Raw genomic sequence first — 21,942 nt, 5'->3', positions numbered from 1 at the left:
AATTGTGGCTTGCTGAACTCTAATCCTCATCAAAACATACATCTGATCACTGAAGTTCACATAAATGTGCATGTTTTGTCCCCTGTTCGTAGGTTAAAAAATCTTACTTCCTTTCCATTGTACATCATTCTTTTCTTGGTCTGACACTAGTCCTGTAGATATCAGAGGGTATCGAGTTTCAGGGGAATGTCCTTAGTAAGGTCTAAGCTTTCATGTCCCAGATTAATGAAATAGCATAGAGATGCAGGGATAATACAGCAGAGATGTTTTATTAGGAGATAGTCTACTTCCAGGAATAAGAAAGCTGGCTGGAGGACAGGAAAGCTCATGTCCTGGTCACCCTCTACTCACACCATTGCTTTGCAGGAGCACTCATTCACCATGCTGGATATACTGTAACCTCCTCAGACCTGGAACTGTATAGCATACAAACTCAATGTCTATGTCTGAGGATGTAAAGTAGGGATTGTGGTAAGCAGTAATTAAATATGTATGTTTTTGTTGTTGTTCCTGTTTAGAAAATTGTATCTCAGGTATTTATATCTTTGGATAATAACATGGTATAGAATTTATAGGGAAGAGATGAGGATTTAAAGTCTTGATTTTTAAGTTGGAAACCAATTAACATTTTTGTTCACAGTTGTCCCAGGAAGGAGAATTTACAGAGAAGAAGGAGGGAAGATGGGAATCTTATGGCTCATAGATGATGATCCAACTTCAGGTTGGTTTATTCGGTGGATGCACTAGTAATCACATAACTTTACAAGGGGGCTATATACTGTTTTGAAACATAGGTAGAAATTCAACTAAATAAGAAATCACTTGATGCCCATTAATGCTGGGCAAGTCTACTATTTCAGTGGCTGTGAATAAACAATATCTCTGTAATTAATTAAGGATGAGCTTTGGCTTTCTCTTGTTCTGCAGTCACGTTAGCAAGGAACCACTAGAGATTTCTTTTTTTGCAATCTTAATATCTAATACTTCAACCTACTATCCTTCATAGCATGAGTCATTTTATTTTAAAATATCTGTGTTTAGAAAATATTAGTAATGTAAACTAAGCATATAGGAATTAGATAAACAAATAATTTTATGATGTTATTAAGAAGTCTGTAAGGTAGGAAGAGCAAATATTCAAATTATTGCACAATTGAGTTTGGGAATTAAGATAATATGTATGCTGTCCTCTTCTTTCTTCTTACCTTCATCATCATCATCAGAAGAGGAGGAGGAAGAGGAAGAAGGGGAGGAGGAGGAAGAAGGGGAAGGGAATGGACCAAGACTTTCTGTGCCTTTACTCATATTCTAATCTAACAGAAAAAGTCATCTAGTGACCATTGCTTTTCAAATTCATTAAAAATTTTTTAATACACTGGAATACTTGATATTCTCAGTGCACTGATCACATTGTGTAACATTGAGCCAGAAACATATTTTATTTATTCTTTAATCTTTTTTTTTCACAGTCCAGACTTTATCCCCTTCCTGGTCCACCCTCTGACTGTTCCACATGCCATACCTCTTACCCCAGTCTCTAAGAGGATACCCCACCACAATCCCTACTCCACCAGACCTCCCCACAGCCTGGGACGCCAAGTCTCTCAAGGGTTAGGTGCATCTTCCCTGACTGAGTCCAGTCCCAGCAGTCCTTTGCTGTATATGTGTTGGGGACCTCCTATCAGCTGATGTATGCTTTCTGGTTGGTAACTGATTGTCTGAGAAATCCTGGTGGTCCAGGTTAGCTGAGATGCTGATCTTCCTATAGGTTTGCCCTCCTCAGCTTCTTCCAGCTTTTCCCTGATTCAACCACATAGGTCACTACCTTCTGCCCACTGGCTGTGTGTAAATATCTGCATCGGACTCTTTCAGCTGCTTGTTGGGCCTTTTGAAGTGCAGTCATGATAGGCCCCTGGTTGTAAGCACACTATAGCATCAGTAATTGTGTCAGGCCTTGGGGCTGGATCCCAGTTTTAATTGTGTAACAATTCTTCTCAGCAATCATTGCCCTCTTTCTCAATTTTTAAAATTAAAATTCTTTTACTTGTAAATTCTTTTTTTCTTGTTGGAACAGCCTACTCCATTGTCATTTAACCATTTCGCTATAAAACTAGTGTTGCATAAGTCTAAGGCTCAATATTAAGTCAAATTTCAGGGTTGATGTTTTTACCCCTTCATTTTATTTGATGGTGCCTCGGATTTGCCATAGAAACAATGGTCCTTACCCTGAAATGTTGTTTCTTGGAGACTAAGGCTATTACTATTGTCACTATAAACAGCAAAGTAATCCTGCTTTTATTCCTTGGAATATTTGGAAATGTTGATTGTTTATATACTTGGCAAATGCAAGAAACTGAAATTTATGGGATTTTCATTTTCAATATTATATTTGAAACAACTTGGTTGCTTATCCTACTGCAACTTAAACAGCTAATTATACTTCAATATTCTATTAAGACCATCCAGACTAAATATTAAACATCTCCTTCTACTTTTACTTCATTTTTTAACCAAAAAATCTATACTAAAGTTTAAATAAGCAGGAATATTAAACATTAATTCTTATCAAACTATGTGACTAAATTATGGAAAGTGTCACTGATATTTTGGGTCATCGTTACTTTAACTTACATCTATTTACAAGCAATAGGAATGTTCCAGCTTTGTCATTTTTTTATAACTAAATAATTTCATCTTTAGAGTAATTCAAATACTGTGGAGTGCCTAATGTGTTTATATAGAAACCAGAAATATTTCAGATAGCCTTAACTATTACAGTAACAGGTATTTTATTGTTCAACATTAAGAAGTCATTGCAGATCATTTAGAAACAGCCAAAACATATTGAATTTGAAATATGAATCCAAATAGAATTTCCACATGCCTAAAAAAGAAGCAGTTGGATTAAAAGTAGATTAAAAATTTTCATATATTACCTTCAAGTCTTAATTTTAAATTTTGTTCAATAAACATTATACATACCTTTACATGAACTGAGCAAGAATGACACCAACAAATATGCAAAGTGCACAGGAGAAAACTCATGAAGTCTAAACCCTACTCAAAGAACTACAGGCAAATTGTAAATTGTGAATGAGAAACCTGGCCCTCCGCAGATGGACACCAATTGATTTTCCATTGTCAAATGGTCAACGCTGAGACATATATACAGGTAACATTATATGAACTTGACAGGTTATATCAAGGAACACATATACAAATATATGTATATGTGGTCAATAACATATACATATGTACATATCATCAATAACAACTGATGAAAAAAGGCCACAGGCTTGAACATGAGCAGTGAGGCATATGTGGAAGTATTGGAAGAGATGAAATGAAATTAAATACGATCTCAAGAAAAAAAGGGGGAATAGGACAAATAACCACAAGGATATACCATCTTAAATGATTAACAGCATAGCATTTATCTTTGCAATGTTTACAGATTTTATAGCAGTTATATGCTATGACCATACTATGTCAGAAACAGATGAACACATTATATGTTTTCTACAATAACAGAATTTATTGAATGATAGCATGCTCTTAAGATATAATGATTTTGATGTCAGCCTATTGGCTGATCATCATATTTTTCATGATAGCCCTGGCAAATGCAAACATAGGCCTGTTTACTCTGATTTAATTGATAAAAGTAACTCTCAGATTACATATTACAGATCTATATTAAATCTCTCCTGCCTGCCTTCTCTGTGTTTGTATGTGTTTGTATGTGTTTGTGTGTGTGTGTGTGTGTGTGTTTATTTGTGCACACATGCACATGCACCTGTGCAGACTACATAATGGCTACAAAGAACTAAAAAGTAAAGACTGTCTAGAAAGAGGAAAACAGATATAAATACTAAAGAAATCTCCTGGGAGAAAGATAAGAAACTGTGCTAGAGGTCTGTAGGAAGAGCTGGTGCTTTGAGTCAGGCTGATACTGGGTCACAACTTGGACAGAGTTCAACCCAGTTTAAGAGGTGAAATACTGAGAACAGCTGAATGACTAATCACACAGATGGCAGGTCTGGCTGGGCGAGCATGGAGTCGGGCAAAGAGTAAGTCAGGTAGACTGGGTCAGTTGTTGGGACTGAGTTGAGCTAAAGTCTATGGGACAGATTTGACTTATCTATTTAAAGCACTTTATTACACATACCCAAGTCAGGTCACAGGTCAGTGTGTCCATCATGAACCATCACAATATCCATCTCTTTAGAGGTTCCAGGTGAGGGAATTGTATCATTTATTCAGTCTTGTTCACTTAGGCTCCTTCCTCCCAGAGTAAAGAAACTAAGCTGAAAAGACTCTCAGACAAGCCAGGATGTGAAAAGGACTCCCAGACAAGCAAAGCTGCAAAAAACAAAATCTCAGAAGAACAAATGATACAAGGAAGATTCTGAGACCATATGACCATACTATCTGCCTGCAAAAAACAGAAACCAGGCCCAGCTCCCTGAAAGAGGTTTAGACCAACTGAGGCACCTGGAAAGGATACCCTTCCACCTGTTGGGTGTCTTCAGGCTGTGCAGTGTGCTCCAGATTCCCAACTTAATGAGCTGTCACCCATGCAGGGATGGACTTTGGTGATGCAGCTGTCTCTACGTCTTATCTTGCACCTGTAAGTAACCTCTCATCCACTTTCCTGTAAACACAATAAGACTCATGGTTTATTAAGTTGGACTTTGTTGGTGTCTATCTTTTGATCTGTCATAAGATGTGTATATAGGATGAGTAGATGAGATCTCTCTCTCTCTCTCTCCCTCCCTCTCCCTCCCTCTCTCTCTCTCTCTCTCTCTCTCTCTCTCTCTCTGTGTGTGTGTGTGTGTGTGTGTGTGTGTGTGTGTGTGTGTGTGTGTGTGTGCATGAGTGCATGCTGTCTCCCTGAAAAAAGTTTTGTTCCACAACAGTTGGGTTTGGGGTGAGAGGAAGAGACACATGTGCTTGAGAAAAAGAGCTGCTTTGTCCGTGTTATATGACAAAGGTGAAGGAGAGAGGCACGTGCAATCTAAGCTATGTGACACGGAGTATGAGCAACTCAGGCTTTATGATGTGGGTCACTCATTTTCTTATAGGGGAGTGGTGCTTTGGGAATGTGTTAATGGGGAGATGTGATCCAGGTCAAGCTGCCTCTGCCTCCTAAAGTGTATTTTAAACAATGAAGTATCTTCTCACGTTTCATGAAGCTTTTTCTGTGTAGAATCTGAAAGGATGGAGTTCTTTAACATTCTCAACCTTTTGTTTGTATAAAAGCCGGACCCAGGAAAATGAATGAGGAATAGCGCATGGAGGAGTTAGTGGTCATCAAAGTAGTCTTTGTCTTCTTCCTCCTTAATTAGGGATCAACTGAGTTTGGAGCTTCTCCTCATTATAGTAGGTAGACAGAAGGAGCGTCCTCTGGGTAAGAGAGCTGGTATCTGAATTGACACACTGTCCCTTGATCATAGATCACATATTGTAAACCCTTTTAATGGTGGAGACTATCGATTCGGGCAGGGGTGGGGGTGTGCAGTATGAGCATTTACTACAGTGAGTAGCTCAGGGGAGCAGGAAGATGGACTTAAGGACAGAACAAGCGCCAACAGAGAGAGTAGTGCTTGCAGGATTCAATATTTTATGGCTTTAGCTTCCTGAAGAATAGTTTTTGGTATTTAAACTGTTTGTAATGTAGATAAGTTAGACATGGTATGAAGACATTGGAGTAAAAATAGTTTTGTTTTTAACAGAATTGTTATGGGTAACTTCTTGGTTAATTTAAGTTTAATGATTAACTGTTTTGGAGTTTCCACCAGGAAAAATAGATTGGCAGAGATTAGAAGACAAAATATTTTCCTGTGTGACAGGGTCCTCTTTATTCTGCATACAGGAAAGAAGAAGGTAGTTGCACCTCAGTAGAATATGTCTACTGAGCAGCAATAGCTAAGAATGGAGACTTGTGATAGTTGTGATTGGACCACACAGTTAGTCGGTGTCTCAGTCTTTTTTCTGGATAAAGAGCTACTAAACAAAGAGGGCAGAAGACTGAGGCTGCATGTTCTCTGTAAGCAGGGGCTTTCTGCAGCCCATATTTAGGATGGTGTCAGATGTACATAACTCCAGTCTTAAGTGGGCAGCAAGAAGAAACGAGAGTTCAGGGAAACTGTTTTTTGCTAGTCTTGTAGTAGTTTTATTTGTTTGTTTGTTTAGCATTAGTCATATGGGATGGAACAGAAGAGTTAAAAGGAAGAATTTTTAGGTACTGGTGACCGCAAAAGGCAGAAGACTGTTGAGTGCTAGTATACAAATAAATTGATGATACCACAAAGAAAATAATTTCTTTGGCATAGATCTAGTAAAAAATGAATATTCAATGAAGAGTATGATCCAGACATGGGGTATCTGCAAGCATCTGAAAAGGAATTCAGGTATGTCAGTGGCTCACTGAGGTGAATTTCCTTCAGTAAGCTGCTGGACACTTCTGACACACAAACTCTTGTCATATGGTATTAGGACTCACACAGAGGTAAGAAATAAATTGCCTTTCTAAAGACTCAAGATAGACATCAATAATTCAATTCTAGACTTTCAGCATTACAAATCTCCATAATCGTTGATGTTTAAATCAATCTTGACTGTACATGGAGTGTTTTCTTTGGTAAACCTTAGTTTATAGTTCTTCCAATTGATCAACACCACATTTTTTTTAATATGAAAACCATTGTCTCCTATTCTCCAACACTAGAAGACCTTATGCTAGGATATAATACAGATGATATTGTGTAGGAGAAAGGAAGGGTTGGTAAAGGCATTAAGCAAGAAATCCCAGGATCAATATCAAATCTACTAAACACAATCCAGATCTTAATTCTGGTTTTTGTCCTCTGTTCTTACATAATATTTATAATATTATATCTAAAGTTAAAATTTCTAAGAACAAAGGTATGACCAGAAATCACAAGGTCAGTAAATGAGAGAAACTAGGATTTAACAGGCAAAATATATTTATGCATAAGTTTGATCTCAGGAATTTTGAAAAGAGTAATTTTACCTCAGGAATGCTATAATCCTTAAGATGTCTTATCCTGCTTCTACCTTCTCTGCTTAGGGTCTGAAAGGCTAACTTATCCTTTACTTGGGGCTAGCAGAACCAAGTTGCCACAATGCTACAGTGCAGTAGTTTTATATATAAGTTCAGGACAACAGGACAAGGAATATGTAATAATTAAGATCTCATATTTTTGAAAAAGAAAGGAGTGTTACAGGTTTTCTGTGGTATTCTAATCCCCATAGGTTCAGGGACCAGCAAGGTACTGCAAGCATTCTAACCAGCCATCACTTATCTGTGTTGTTGTGCTTTTATCTAAAGAATTTCAGATCTCCCACTGGCTCAAATAGGTGCAAGCTGCTAGACTCTTCTGACACAGGAGTTCTTGTCACAAGGATATTATGTTACTCACAGAAGTAGTAAATTGGCTAAGGGGTCAAGGTAGACATTGGTCAAAATAGACCAAGATAGGCCTCACTGAGATCCATCCTTTGACAGGTGTGAGAAAGTATTTGGCATATTTTCTTTGGAGGTAGCTTAACTTGGGACTTTTGAGAAGACAGAAATCCATATGTCTATTCAGCTATTTTTATAAAAGAAACAAAGCTTATGGTCTGATGAGCCAAGAGAAGAACACAAACATCTCTCTTCACTTCCTATCCCACAGAAGTTTGGAGTGAGATCACATTTACACAGGACAACTGTAGATCTAGAACCATTTCATCAGAAATGGATAGAAGTTGATCATCACTGAGAAGCAATTCTAATTATTGCTTACTTACAATTCTTATTATCTCCTACACCTATGAGTAAATGAAAATGTGACTTTATGTTTCGATGAATCTGCCTATTTTAGGTATATCATCTAAATAAGGTCATGCTCTATGGCCATACCACCTTGAACACATCTGACCTCTTAAATAGGATTAAACACTCTTCTGTTAATGTCTCATATAGTATGATTATTAGTATAATCATTGCAAAATTCATCTATGTTAGATTCTATCTCAAAAGTAACCCCACCCCCTTAGCTGAACAATCCATTGTGAGCAGACACTGTGGCTCTTTCGTCCACTCATTCCTTAATGGATTTTTAGTTTCTCTCTTAGCTATCATAAATGATTCTTAAATGAGAGTGAACAGGCCGAAGTCATTTGAAAACCTGCTTTCAGGTGATTGGGATAAACTGAATTCAAAGTCTGGGACCTACTTGAAGTTCCACTGTTGATGTCCTCTGACTCTGTGCTGTTTCTTATCTCTTATCTCTTTGATTTTCTTCCAGCAGTGAACACACTTGTCAAAAATGACTTCAGGGTTTTGTTTAGCTCCTATCCATCCTGATGGGTGTGAGGGAGCATCTCTGTGTGGGTTTTGAGGTTAGACTCAATTATAGGAAACACAACTATGGTGAGAGAAAGGAGCCCCTTCACTCTGGAGTCTTCCTGAAGTCTCGTGATTGCTGAGATTCAAGAATTCCAGCACAATTAACATTTGTCTGAAAGTTTCTGAAATTGAAACTATTTTTTTATTGAAAATGTTAAAATACTAATGGACCTTGCTTAAGGGCTAAGCCTATAACACCTTCAAAGATGACTTTACTCCTTTTCCAGATATTTTTAGAAATCTCATAAATAAGACTAAAGCCTGGTCTGCAATAAAGCACTTTAGCTTCCCCCACAGCCCTTGTGACCTACGGCTTTACCTTATCGGCTGTAATCCGACCCAATCTTGGGAACAACCCTAAGATTGCATTTGGGTTTCCTAGCAACCCTTAGAAGATAATAGCTTCAAAACACAAATGGCTTGTTTGATTGTTTTTAAAGACCATGAGTTGAGACTTTCCTTTGAGAAGTCCCTATTTCCTTTTGGGTGAGCTTTATACCACCTTCCTCAGCACTCTCATTTTTATTAATGCTAAGGTTTATCATCTACATTGACATTTCTTTTACTCATACTGGCACTCATGCTTTGTGGAGCATAATAGAGTACATCTCTACCCCAACATCATAGAGATTTGATTTTAATATCTCTAATAATAAGTGAAGTTGTTTTTAAAAGACACTTGTCATATTGTTTATCTTCATTTGCAGAAATATCTTTAGATCCTTTGCCTATATTTTGTAAGGAAAGTAGAGGTTACTGAGTTTTAGACATTCATGAATTATAAATGCTGTCACTGTTACTTCATAGGCCTCTAGTTCTTGTCTCACCCTTTATCCCTGGATTCAAGCCATACTAATAGTAGCTAATTCTTTGAACCAAAACCTGACATCTATCTGTTAGAGAACACAAGCCCTCCACGGGAGATGTAACCCTGGTTTCTTTTTCTTGCAACAGTAAGATGCAAAATGGCCCTATCCAGTACCTACTCCCATGTCTGGAGTCACTAATGCTAGGCATATGGTGTGAAACTTCCTTCCAATTCCCCCAGAAGCCAGAAGAGTCAAATCACCTTTATCCTAGAGACTCGAGTACTCTCTCCTTTAGACCCATCTGTCTGTTATGCTATATACAGCAAGGATCTGTTCCTGTGCTACTCCACCTTCTGAGATTATATCTCCTAAGAAAGCTGCTGCTAGAACTGAAAAGCCTGCTCCTCCTCTTCAGGCCACATTTACAAAGATGTTTCAAAGGATAACCTTGCACCACATCCTTTCTCAAACATGAATTTTAATTTGTAACAGGCGTTTATCAGATTCACTGCTGCTGCTGCTGCTGCTGCTTCATCTTGTTGTTTGTTGTTTTTGTTGTTGCTGCTGCTGCTGTTGCCGTTGTTGTTGTTGTTGCTGCTCCTCCTCCTCCTCCTCCTCCTCCTCCTCTTCCTCCTCCTCCTCCTCCACCTCCTCCTCCTCCTCCTCCTCCTCCTCCTCCTCCTCCTTCTTCTTCTTCTTCTTCTTCTTCTTCTTCTTCTTCTTCTTCTTCTTCTTCTTCTTCTTCTTCTTCTTCTTCTTCTTCCCCTTTCTCTTCCTCCTATTTCTACTCTTCTCTTTTGATTTTTAACTCTGCTTATTGCTTTCTTCTCTGTCTTGCATTTCATAGTTGATTTACTGTCCATTTCCTAGGCTTCACTTTTCCTGCCCAAACATTCGGTGTCAGGAACAAGAAGTATGATGATTTTATACCCCCAAACTGTATCTTTTTTGATCTAAAAGTTTTTCATAGGTTCTTAATAAAAGATCATGTTAACTATGAACAATGGTGAATGTATTATTTTTCTAATTTGGATATATTTTTTTCACTTAGGTCAAGCATTTCTAAACCCATGTGGAATAGGAATGGAAATAATGGGGCCAGGGGGAAAAAGTCCTACTTGCCACTGTATCTGATCATTTTTGCATGATGGAAAAATCAATTTGGGAGTATGTAGTAGAGGATTTTTGCATACCTTCATTCTGGATGTTGGTCTATAGTTTTCTTTTCTTGTATTTGGTTTTATTATCAAGGCAATAGCGGTCTCCAAAAATGAAGTTTTGGGTGAATACATTCCTCAAGTTTGGATAAAACTTTGAAAACTATTGGTACTGCTCCTTCGCAAGCAAATCTTATCTTTGACCTTCCTTAGACTGAAAGGTTGTCTGGTAATGGATCCAATCTCTTTACTTAGTCTTTTTACCTTTCCTGACTCTCTATGAATTGGAGTTGATGATGATAATGTGTATATATCTAAGATATTCATTCCTCTAGGTCATTAAAATCTTTGTCATAAAATTTTTCCTTAGAGTCTCATAATATATTTTTAATTTTACAGCATGAGTTCTAATGCCACTTTTTTCAATTTTGATGATTCGTTTTCTTTCCTACTTTTAGATGTTTTTGAATATTTCTGTAGAGTTGTGTTCTATTTAATGTAAAATTTTATCCTTGTAAATGCCCCCACACAATGTCACTTTTGCTATTGCATTATCAGATTATGTCTTCCTTTCCACGAAGATAATATCCAATTAACTTTGTGTTTCATCTTTCATTCATACGTTACTCAACAGTATGTTTTTAAATTTCCACTTTACTTTTGGTGCTAACTTCTTTTCATTATATTTTGGTATTTATTTAATATGTGCATTCAATTTTGTCAAAGTTTCTCAGGAGTAGTTCTGTGACCTATAATGTGATCTCTCCTGGGAATGCTCCATGTTTATTGAGAATAATATATATCTGGCTGCTGTGTGATACAGTGTTCTGTATGTATATGTTAGGTTCATCTAGTCTACACATTTATAAGTCTTAATTTGCATTGTTGAGTGAAAGGTCTATTCATTGCTGAAATTAAGCCATTTTTGTGCCACTATTTCTTTTAATTGAAGCATTTCCTCTTAGAAAAAAAATAGAATCAGAGATGGTTCAATGGTTCAATGGTTAATACCTCTATCCATTCTATTATTTTTATGTATGTTTTAAAATCAACTGCATATCTCGATATATTGCCCCCCACCCCCACTTTTGAATTCTGTGTTTCAAAAGTCTGTGCAACTCTTTAAGGTACTCTATGTCTTTGATTTTATTGATGTATTTATTTGTGTTTAAAGTAATTATTTTGAAGTTATGCTTGTTATTGCTGTTTTGTTGATGTTTTCTATTTATTCTATAGATATTTTGTTCTTCTTTTCTTTCCTCTGTCTTCTGCTGTGTTCACTGCTTTTTACACAATGGTATTCTTTGTTTCTTTCTAACTAATTTTGTTTCTCTTTTCCTTTGCACATGTTATAGGATGTTTTCCTTGTGCTGTAGATACAAGAAACAGCTTATTGCTGTGGCAACCTGTTTTAAGCTAAGAATTACTTCAGTTGTTTACCAAAACCCCTACTCTTTTATGCTTCTTCTCATGCTTTCACAATGACTCAAGAAATATGCGTGTATATTGTATATCCTTTAGCATTCTGTATAAACTATCACAGACAAACACTTTGTACTATTATATTTATTTTGAACCTTCATCATTTACTTTCTGTAGTGACACAACAAGTAATTATGAGCCAGCTCTAGTATTGGAGCATCCTGTGTGTTTTGTCTGTGTGTTTGCCTTAATCAGAGAGCTCCTTTTTCGTAGATTTTCATGTTGCTTTCTGTTCAACATCTTTTTTTGCTTCACCTGAAAGACTTGTATTGGAATCCCTCTGAGTTCACCCTCGATAGAGGTCACACTTTCTTTGTATCCTAGAGCATCTTTATCTTTTAATTTTTCAAAAATATCTTTAAATTTTGTTCACATATACATGGACATTTTTTCCTTAGTAGTTTCTAAGAAAACTTGGAATTATTACCCTCCGACGTATTTTTCAAACTGGTTTCATGTGTGTGTGTGTGTGTGTTTTCCTAAATGATGGAAAATGGCATAGTTAGATTTCATGATATACATGGTATTTTCAAACAATTTATGATTTTATGTCTGCCTCCTAAACAAAACCATTATTGACTTATGTATGACATAATATTATGTTCTGAAGTCACTCCTGATCTAAATTGAGCTCCAAGTTCTCACAAGGAATGCTACTACACAATTTTGTGACATGTTGGAGCAGGTGTTAGAAAAGAGGATACAGTTTAAATCTAAGAGCATATTACAATAAAATATGTATGTGTTCTTCTTCTGAAATTCAAAATACCTTAGTGTGACTGCCTCTGCTTTTATTGTACAGTATTTTAACAGTCAAAGTTTCTGTTGTTAGTTAACTCCTGGGAGAATTAAGTATAAGCATTAAAAATGACCTGGTTAGGATGTGAGATGCTCTCACAAATATTACTGCACAAGATAATAATAAAAAAAATATAACAAGAAAGAAACCACTGAATATGTGCCAGGCACAGCATCTAACTTTTATGCAAAAATTAGTACATAATCCTTTCAACCATTCTGTCTTTAAGATAGAAATCTTGAGGCTTAGCACAAATAACTTGCTATAGCCACATCTCAAGGAAGCGAAACTACCAACACTCTAAACAAGGCTGCTACTTCCCAGAGCCTGTGGGCTTTCTCTAAGTACCGTCTTTGATGTATAAAAGTTCAATGCCACTGAAAATTACAATCTACTGTTTGTCCAGACATCTCTCTGTCTCTCTGTCTCTCTCTGTGTCTCCCTCTCATTTTATCCCTATCCATTTATCCACACACTCTCTCTCTCCCTATCTATCTATCTATCTATCTATCTATCTATCTATCTATCCTTCTACTGAAACATTAATATCTTTATGCATGTCTGTATGATTCCATCCATCCATCCATCCATCCATCCATCCATCCATCCATCCATCTTCCTCCAAGGGCCAATACAAATATGATATCTATGAAGCAACCATGTTCAATTTAAATGCCACTTAGTAATATCATTGTGCCATCACTTTTCTATACTGAAAATATATTAGAGTAGATACAGCCTTCCTGCCTTTCTTTTTTCTCTCTCCCCTCCTCTGTCTCCATCATCCTCAATAAACCTCTTTCACTTGGAACTATAAAAAATAGAATAGATATAGCTATCTGTATTATAAAATAAATGCACAGTGTTCTTAGAGAAATATTAGCCATAGCTGTGGACCAAAGATCAAAATTTTAAAGATCTCTTTTAACAGAGTAACATAGTCATTATTTCTATGTTTGGAACTTCTTAGAAGACAAGTATAGATAAACATATTCATATAAATAAATAAGACTTAAGTATTCAATTATTTTGATTGAATAATTAATAACTTAAAAGCATATATTTTATTACACAAACAATATACATAATTTTGATCTATAAAAAGGTTATTTCTAAATATATTGATTTTTACTGAGCCAGATACGATCTCATATAGTACTGTGAGTAAGACGACTGCATATCTGATTTTACAAATTACCATCCATAAAAGAGGAGCTGTTAGTGATTATACCTGAACAGCTGGCAAAGCTGGGGTTATCAAAGACAGGTCATATTTACCAACCAATCATCTCTATCTTAAAGACTTCAAAGGAACCTCAGTTGTGACCCTGATAAAGGCTACATATTTTTTATCTGAGAAGGAAAATAGAAGGTTCTGATAGGAATGTTAGATAGTTTTTTGTCACCTTAATACCAGGATATCTACCCTCTAGTTCCTGGTAAACGAAGCAGGGTTTAGTATGGGTTCCTTCTCATGAAGTGGACCTTAGGTCAAATCAGATTTTTGGTTACTCCCACGAGCTTTGCACACCATTATCCTAGTATAAGTAAAGGAGAGTATTGTAGATCAAAGGGTATGTGGCTGGATTAGTGTTTACATTTCTTTTTTGGTAGCTTACAGAGTAGCTTCTCAGACACAGACCATAGGGGTAAAGGTTCCATGCACGTACCAGCTCGAACTCTCCATGTTCAATGAACTGTGTGTGTGTTATCTTCAGTAATAACACCTCAGCTGTCAGTTTGTGAAGAACAACCAATAGTTGCTGTCGCCTACCTCCTCCTCCTCCTCTTCCTCCTCCTCTTCCCCCTCCTCCTCCTCTCCCCCTCCTCCTTCTCTTCCTCCTCCTCCTCCTTCCCCTCCTCCTCCACTTCATTCCCCTCCTCCTCCTCATCCTTCTCTTCCTCCTCCTTCTCTTCCTCCTCCTCCACCTCTTTCCCCTCCTCCTCCATCTCCTTCCCCTCCTCCTCCTTCCCCTCCTCCTCCTCCTCTTCCTCCTCCTCCCCCTCCTCCTCCTTCTCCTCCCCCTTCTCCTCCTTCTCCTCCCCCTCCTCCTCCTTCTCTTCCACCTCTTCTCTTCCATGCCAGTGAGTTCAAAGCTATTCCCTACTTCCATTTCTATCAAGTTCATTGTTTTCATCTGTTTTTATGTTACAGTCTTTGATTAATTTGGATTTGAGATTTTTGCAGGGTGATAGATAGATATGGATCTATTAGGATTCTTCTACATGCAGCCATTCAGTTTACCTAATAACATTTGATGGGTAGTCTAATATTTTCTGGTGTGCATTTCTGGCTGCTTTATAAAACAGTCACATATCCATAGATGTGTGGGTTTATCACAAAATATTTTTAAGAAGACGTTTTCCTAGGATCATAGTTTAAATATCTACATTCATGATAAATTGGAGCCCTGGATTTTAGAGTTATATCAAAACTGTTCACCTCCTTGTAACCAGGAAGGAAAGTAAGAAAGGAAGGAGCTAGAATCTCAATTTCCTCTTAAAAGCAATCCTTCCCATTATTCACCAGTCATCTCTTAATATGAATATGATATCTAAGATGCAATAACATTTTGTTTAAATGTCACTAACTAACATTTCTGTTCCAGTAGCATCTACATTGAAAACACATTAAAAGAAGAAGAAGAAGAAGAAGAGGAGGAGGAGGAGGAGGAAGAGGAGGAGGAGGAGGAGGAGGAGGAGGAAGAGGAAGAGGAAGAGGAGGAGGAGGAGGAGGAGACCATACTGTCTCAGGAATTTCTTCTACCTCCCATTTGTGTCATTAGCTACAGACAGATCTTGACAGATCTGATTTTGAGGAGGCATTTTCAATCCCACTCATAATAATATCAGATTACATCATTTATGTGAAGATGTTGAAAAATTAAGTTAAAAATACAGAGAATGTAAAAGGGAATTCACGTCATTATTAAATACTCTCTTCACTGGACACAGAAATACAACATGTTTATTGCAAATAGAAATCAACTAATGTGAAAACCAGTCTCTGTTGATGAGTTAACAAAGCATGGGATCCTGAAGTCTGCCATTGCTCTTTACCTCAATCTTCACAAGTGTATGTTCCTCTGGATTTTTATTTCAGTAAAGAGAAATATTGCAGTGACTTTATTATCTGAATAGCTACTTAGTCCTAGGCTATTTAATTTTCTTTATCCTTTTTTGAGTTTAATGTTGTGATTTAATTATTTTTCCCCTTATAGGGAGCTTGCTATTAAAGAATAATGATTATTAACATTATTAGCACACCTACTTACTTCCATTGGGATGGTGCTTTTCGACATTCTTTAAGATAAAAGACTTAACGCTTAACTTACCTCATCATAGCTGAATTTCCTTTCCTCTGTCTCACATACAGACTATTTTCTTTTCTTTTTTTTTGAGATTATGCCACCACTTTCAATAAAATACCAAGTTTATTAAAATATACTGTTAAACATAGAACCCAGAATTTCCAAATGTATGTACTTTAAGTTGCACAAACTCAACCTCCTCGTAAAAATATAAAACAAGTATATCAACCATTAAATGTTTATTGTCTACTAGGTAAAAAATTAGTTTGTGGCCATTGTCTTACTATAGGTCAACATCATGGCCATCCTATAGATGACCTTCAAAGTGCCTATCTGAAAGAAAAGGATATGCCTCAGAAGTTGTTTAAACAGTTAACCAACCCTCACTGGACAGATATCACTCGCCTTATTGAAAAGCTTGAAGAACAGAAATGTCATTCTGAGAAAATAGTTCAAGGTGATAAGGAAGTTGTATTTTAAGGAGCTTACTGACACGTTAGAACAGAAAACAAAGTTTTTTTCTGGCAGCTCTCTGTGATGTTGGCAAGATGATTAATCAAGAATACACTCCAGGGGTTGGGGATTTAGCTCAGTGATAGAGCGCTTGCCTAACAAGTGCAAGGCCCTGGGTTCGGTCCTTAGCTCCGAAAAAAATAAAACAAAAAAAAACCCAAAAAAACAAAAAAAACAAACAAAAAGAATACACTCCACAGATTGAAAGGATGAAGGAAATAAGAGAACAACAACTTGAGTTAATGACAATGACAACATCTTTACAAGATGAATCTCCACTTAAGTTCCTTGAAAAAATTGATATGTTTGCCAATGTGTGCAGATGTTGAAACAGAGACCACTTCCTGAGGTCCAGCCTGTTGAAATGTATCCTCGAGTAAGCAATGTATTAAAAGAAGAGTGGAGCAGAACAGAAATTGGACACATTAAGAAAGCTGTCATCCCTGAAATGAGAATCTCTTCAAAAAGGATGCCATGTTCCTGGCCTGATAAGGATGAAAAAGAAATGGAATTTTTAAAATTTTAAACATTGCTATAGTTTCACTAATTTCAGTGATACTCATGCTGATACTCCTTTTCAACCATCACATAATAACCTTCTTAAATGAAATCACTTCCATATGTTTCTCTGAAGTCTTTCTTTCTGTTTACCAAAGTTTATCTAAGAACTTATATGACTTAAAAAACACAGTATGCTACACTTTGTGTTTGTTAAAGAAATTTATGTGGAAAATAGTGTCTCGTTGAAAACCTAATTTACCAGTTTCATGTAGGTGTATTCTGTATAGCAGAGGCTAAGTATTGGTTGGTAGATGGAAAGGTCAGGGTGGCATAAGTGGCAAATAAAGTTTACATCTGTTCCAACAGACACACAGAAATACGACAGATTCCCCAAGGTGGGGTAGAAGTGGTCAGATATGAGACATTATCTGAAAGCAACTCAAATCAAATTAGAAAACGACAAGTTTTGTTTTGAATATTAATACCAGACTATTTTCGGTGCATGAACCTACATTCCCAAACATATATCCTAGAATAAGCGCTGACTTTAAAGAATCCTATCATGTACAAAAGAGCCTAGCTGCTGATTTTTTAATTCAATTGTTCCTTGAAAGAAATCCAAATTATATTTGATACATGTTCCATTATTCCATCAAAGAAACAACCTCAAGAAAAATTAAGACTGATTTCCAAATAAATAAAGTTGATTCGATCTACTTTGCTGTTTGTTTATTAATAGACTTTTCATTTAGGGTAATGCAAAAACCATCACAAAGTGATGGTTAAATTTAAATAACTATTCACCGAAAATATTTATGTTTAAATTTAAATGCCCATAGCTATTTCTAGGCCTTGCGTGCATCTAAAAGTCATAGTGCTTTCTACATATTTGCCCCTATGAACAACATGAACAACGGTCAATATGCATTTTTAAAAGCATTTTTACTGTAATTTTTTTAAGAATTGACAGAATCACTGGCACTTGGTGGTGTTTCTATAAGGCGAGCAGCCATTTTGACTGTTCTTGCAACAGTGAAGAATTAAGGGGAGATGTAGCCCAATATGATAAAAAATATGTAAGAACCAACATTAGTAACCATAGCTGCTTCACAATTTATTTGTAGGTTGATGTCAATGTGATATATGATTGGACAGTAGAGAGTGAAGGGGGGACAAAGTTTTGTAAGGCCGGAGAGAGGGGGATGGGGGGGAGATCAAGATGGAGTCTACAGAGAAGGATGGTTCAGATTTAGATTGAACTGGATCAATTTTATCTTGTCTAGATGGGCAGTTTATATCTTTATCAATTGGCAGGGAATTTACTGTGTGGATGAATTGTGGGTTGAGAATTTAACATATAAATCTAATTGCTAAATTATAAGTTTCTGGAACTTTGATTTTATTGGGCTTAAAAGACAGTGTGTGAAAAAAATGGCTGAGAGGCAGTTGGAGCGTGTAGATCTGGTTCTGTTGCCCGCATGGAGTGAGCACGCACAGGGACTGCAGAACGAGGTGTGTGTGTGTGTGTGTGTGTGTGTGTGTGTGTGTGTGTGTGTGTGTGCCAGACATGATAACTACCACCTAGAGGACCACACAGAGAGGGCATCTAAAAGGGAGACAGCCAGAAGAGGGTGGCTTGTGGACTGGATAGCACAGTAGCATATGGAGCAAGTGGATCAGGCTTGAGAGAATTGATAGCAAACCACCATTTTTAATTTTTACTGCAATATTTATTGTTATCTAAAAGTGTCTTTTTAAGAATTATTTATTGTTTTGCATGTTCATATGCAAAGGGTTTGTGTGTAGAGAAATCAAACAAATGAGCCCATGATTTGGAGGTCCAAGAAAAACTATGCTGTTGATTCTCTCCTTTCAACAATTATGTGGATTCTAGAGACCAAACTCAGATTACCAGGCATACGAGGCATTTGACTTTACTCACTGAGCAGTCTTCCTCTCCTCATTTTGAAGCCCTGGCTCAAAAATTTTAACGGCAAAGATAGAAAATAGAAAAATAATTCTGCATGTACAATCATAAGCAATGAATGAACTTTCAGATAGTCTACTAAAACACAAATTCCTAGTACTACATGTGAGAAAAAAACAGATATTATAAACCTTAAAATACCGAAAAGGCAACTAAGGATAGTGGAGGGAAGAATTAACATCTCCCTAAGAATGAGATCCCTTATTGGTTGTTCAATGCAGAGTGGTCAAACTTTAAACCATATACACTAAAAACAACAAGAACAGATGCAGTAGGTTTTAAAATGTATGCATACACATACACATATAATGTATTCATATGTAACAATAATAATTAAAGAAAATATGGCTTTCAACTTGGGAGTAGAGAGAAGAATGGGGTCGGGACTTGAAGAAGGCTACCTGGAAGAGGCTAGGAGGAGAATAGAGAAAGGAGAAAGTTATATAGTTCTATTTCAAATAAAAGGACTTTTTAATAAATTGGTAAATGGCAAATAATTATAGTACTTAGGTTCCTAGACTCCACTGGACATATTTGTAAGAGAACTTTCAAAGAATTTCACATTAAATCTCAACATTAGTAACACATCGGATATCATATTTTCAAAGTGTTGAAAGTTCAACTTACTAGGGTGCAAGGAAGCCCATAATTTAAATTCCATTAAGAGGTGCCCAGGAAAAAAATAAAGAGACCACTCCTAGAAGCCTTATCTTGCATAATATTGTCAAGTATAATACCAGAATATTAAGAAAGTTGACATCATTTTGGGCTCTGCTCACAAACCTCCCTATGTCCCTTGACCAATACCAGATTCTCCATCCAGGCCTTCCATGATTTTCAGGCTTAAGCAGAGACGTGAGCAAAGGTGGGTAATAGCAGAACCCACAAGTCAAAGGGACAAGCCCTGAACTTTGACTGCTTGTTTAAGCATCAAAGTATCAAATCCTTGAGTGGATTTTCTCCTGAGATAGTCAACAATTTTACCCACTGCTGATCAATGTTCTGATGGCAAGTTGGTTTTAATGTCTATATAAATTTAGAGGATAGCTTCCTGTATGCTGAATGTTCTCTGAAGTAGTGAGACACGTGGGATGCATGCATTATAGTATTGAGTGTGATATAGATTAACGGAGGCCAGGGTGTCACTTCGCTGTACAATATGTTAAGCTTCTAAATGCTTATGGATTCCACCATAATTGCCAAAACAAGTCCAAAAAGTAAAATGTAGAGAGTTTATTTTTTAATTAATGTTCTCTCTGTCTCACAGTATGTAGCCTCAGCTGGTCTAAAGCTCAAATCCCTTTGCTTTGGTTTTCAAGAGCTAGGATTACAGGTATAAGCCATCAAAATGGGTAAGAGAATATGTTTTTAAAAATATATTTGTCAGAATTAACCTGTGATATCCAAGTCTTTTCCGTGATCTGTAATGTAAGCTTTATTTTATCAGGCCCTTTACTTTTGCAACCACAATGTACAAAGGGTCAGGACCCAGCAGTGTTTGCTTGTCTGACTCCTTAGGAACAGCACCTCTCTGTCAGCTCTAATTTCAACCCTTCCTTTCTTTTCTGTACCATGTGACTACAGAGAGCCTCCACACCCATCACCAGCCTGCATTTCTCTTCCCCTTAGTCCTCAGAAGCCTTTAATTAGCAGCTTACTCTAATTATTACACTTCATCTACTTGCCCTGCTAAGTCCTTGTGTCCCTACCCCCACATCTCCATACTTGGTCTTTTTCTTCTCAGACTGTGATTCAATATTCTTAAATTATAGAAATGAGTACTTTCAAAGTGTATTATCTTTGCATAAAAAAGCAGTACAAAGTGATCAAAAAGGAAAAGTGGTTCTATACGCTCAGGAAATTACAAAGTAGGCTGTTTCATCATCTGAAAAAAGTGTTTTAGCCGACAAAAGTGCTGTTCTATCCCCAGTGTTAGATTTCATAACTTCCTTCTTGGTCTCTTAAACTCAGACATGTACACATTAATAAGAACTACACTGTCAAATATCCTCTGTATAAAAAAATATTAAAAATGAAGTAACGGAAAATATTCCTTAAAAGTTTTCATAGAGAGCTTCTTCACCAGCTTTTACCTCTCTGCCACCAAAAAAATCACTGATGTGGTGACCACAGAGTAAGGTGAGTAAAGACAGAGTGGATTTGGGTATAGCAGTCCATGTTATGTGTGTGTGTTCTTTTTACACTTTGAGTAGAAAGTGGGATGTGCCATTGTTTAACAGAGTATTATCTTCATTTAATATTACAAAATAGCAAAATGAGCTTTGAAAAGCTCGCTGCTTTTGCATTTGTCTATTTAAACAGCACCTCCAAATACATGAAAACAGTTCCATGGTGACAAGCCACACAAGTCTACATGGGCATTTGCTTCGTCTGCTCCTTTTCTTCCCACCTTCATCACCGAAGCTAAAGTTCGTCATGTGTGCAATGGTAGCTGTCTAGAGGGATTTGGTCCAGATCAGCTTGACCAAATGTTCTTTGTCTGCGTGATCAGAAAGCAGAGCTTTGCAACAAAGGCAAGGTGGGCTTTCATTATTCTGTCTTTGATCTCCAAAAAGTGAATTCTTGACTGGAAAGGCGAGAGGATGGATCTTAAGATTTACCTTAATGCTCTAATATAAAGATAAACAAAGCATTTTTCCATGAAAATTTGGAAATTCCCAACAACAAAACTAACTGTTTTAAACCTATTAATAGCGACAATGATCATGGTGGTGGTGGTAGTGGTGGTGGTGATTAGGCGTATGATGATGATGATGGTGGTGGTAATGAAGATGATGCTGTCTTCCCTTTGATGACCTTGTACATTTCTGAGCCCTAACCTAAGAATATTTCTTTACCTAGAGTCTGAAGGATGTTTTTAATTTTAGCAATAAATAAACTCTGTGATGCTTGGTGGAATATCTTGATGTGTAGTACTTTTTTTCTTCCTTCTTTCCTTAATTCCTT

General features: G+C 36.8%; 1 pseudogene; it reads left to right on the top strand.

Annotated features, from left to right (window-relative positions):
* Window positions 1–16,653: 16,653 nt before the first annotated feature.
* On the top strand, window positions 16,654–17,328 carry Trim59-ps1 (tripartite motif-containing 59, pseudogene 1; annotated as a pseudogene).
* Window positions 17,329–21,942: the final 4,614 nt, after the last annotated feature.

This window comes from Rattus norvegicus, chromosome 2, assembly GCF_036323735.1.
Source record: "Rattus norvegicus strain BN/NHsdMcwi chromosome 2, GRCr8, whole genome shotgun sequence".
NCBI classification, from domain to species: Eukaryota; Metazoa; Chordata; class Mammalia; order Rodentia; family Muridae; genus Rattus; species Rattus norvegicus.
The sequence above is the reverse complement of the archived record's forward strand: the minus strand, read 5'-3'. Positions and strand labels throughout refer to the sequence as shown.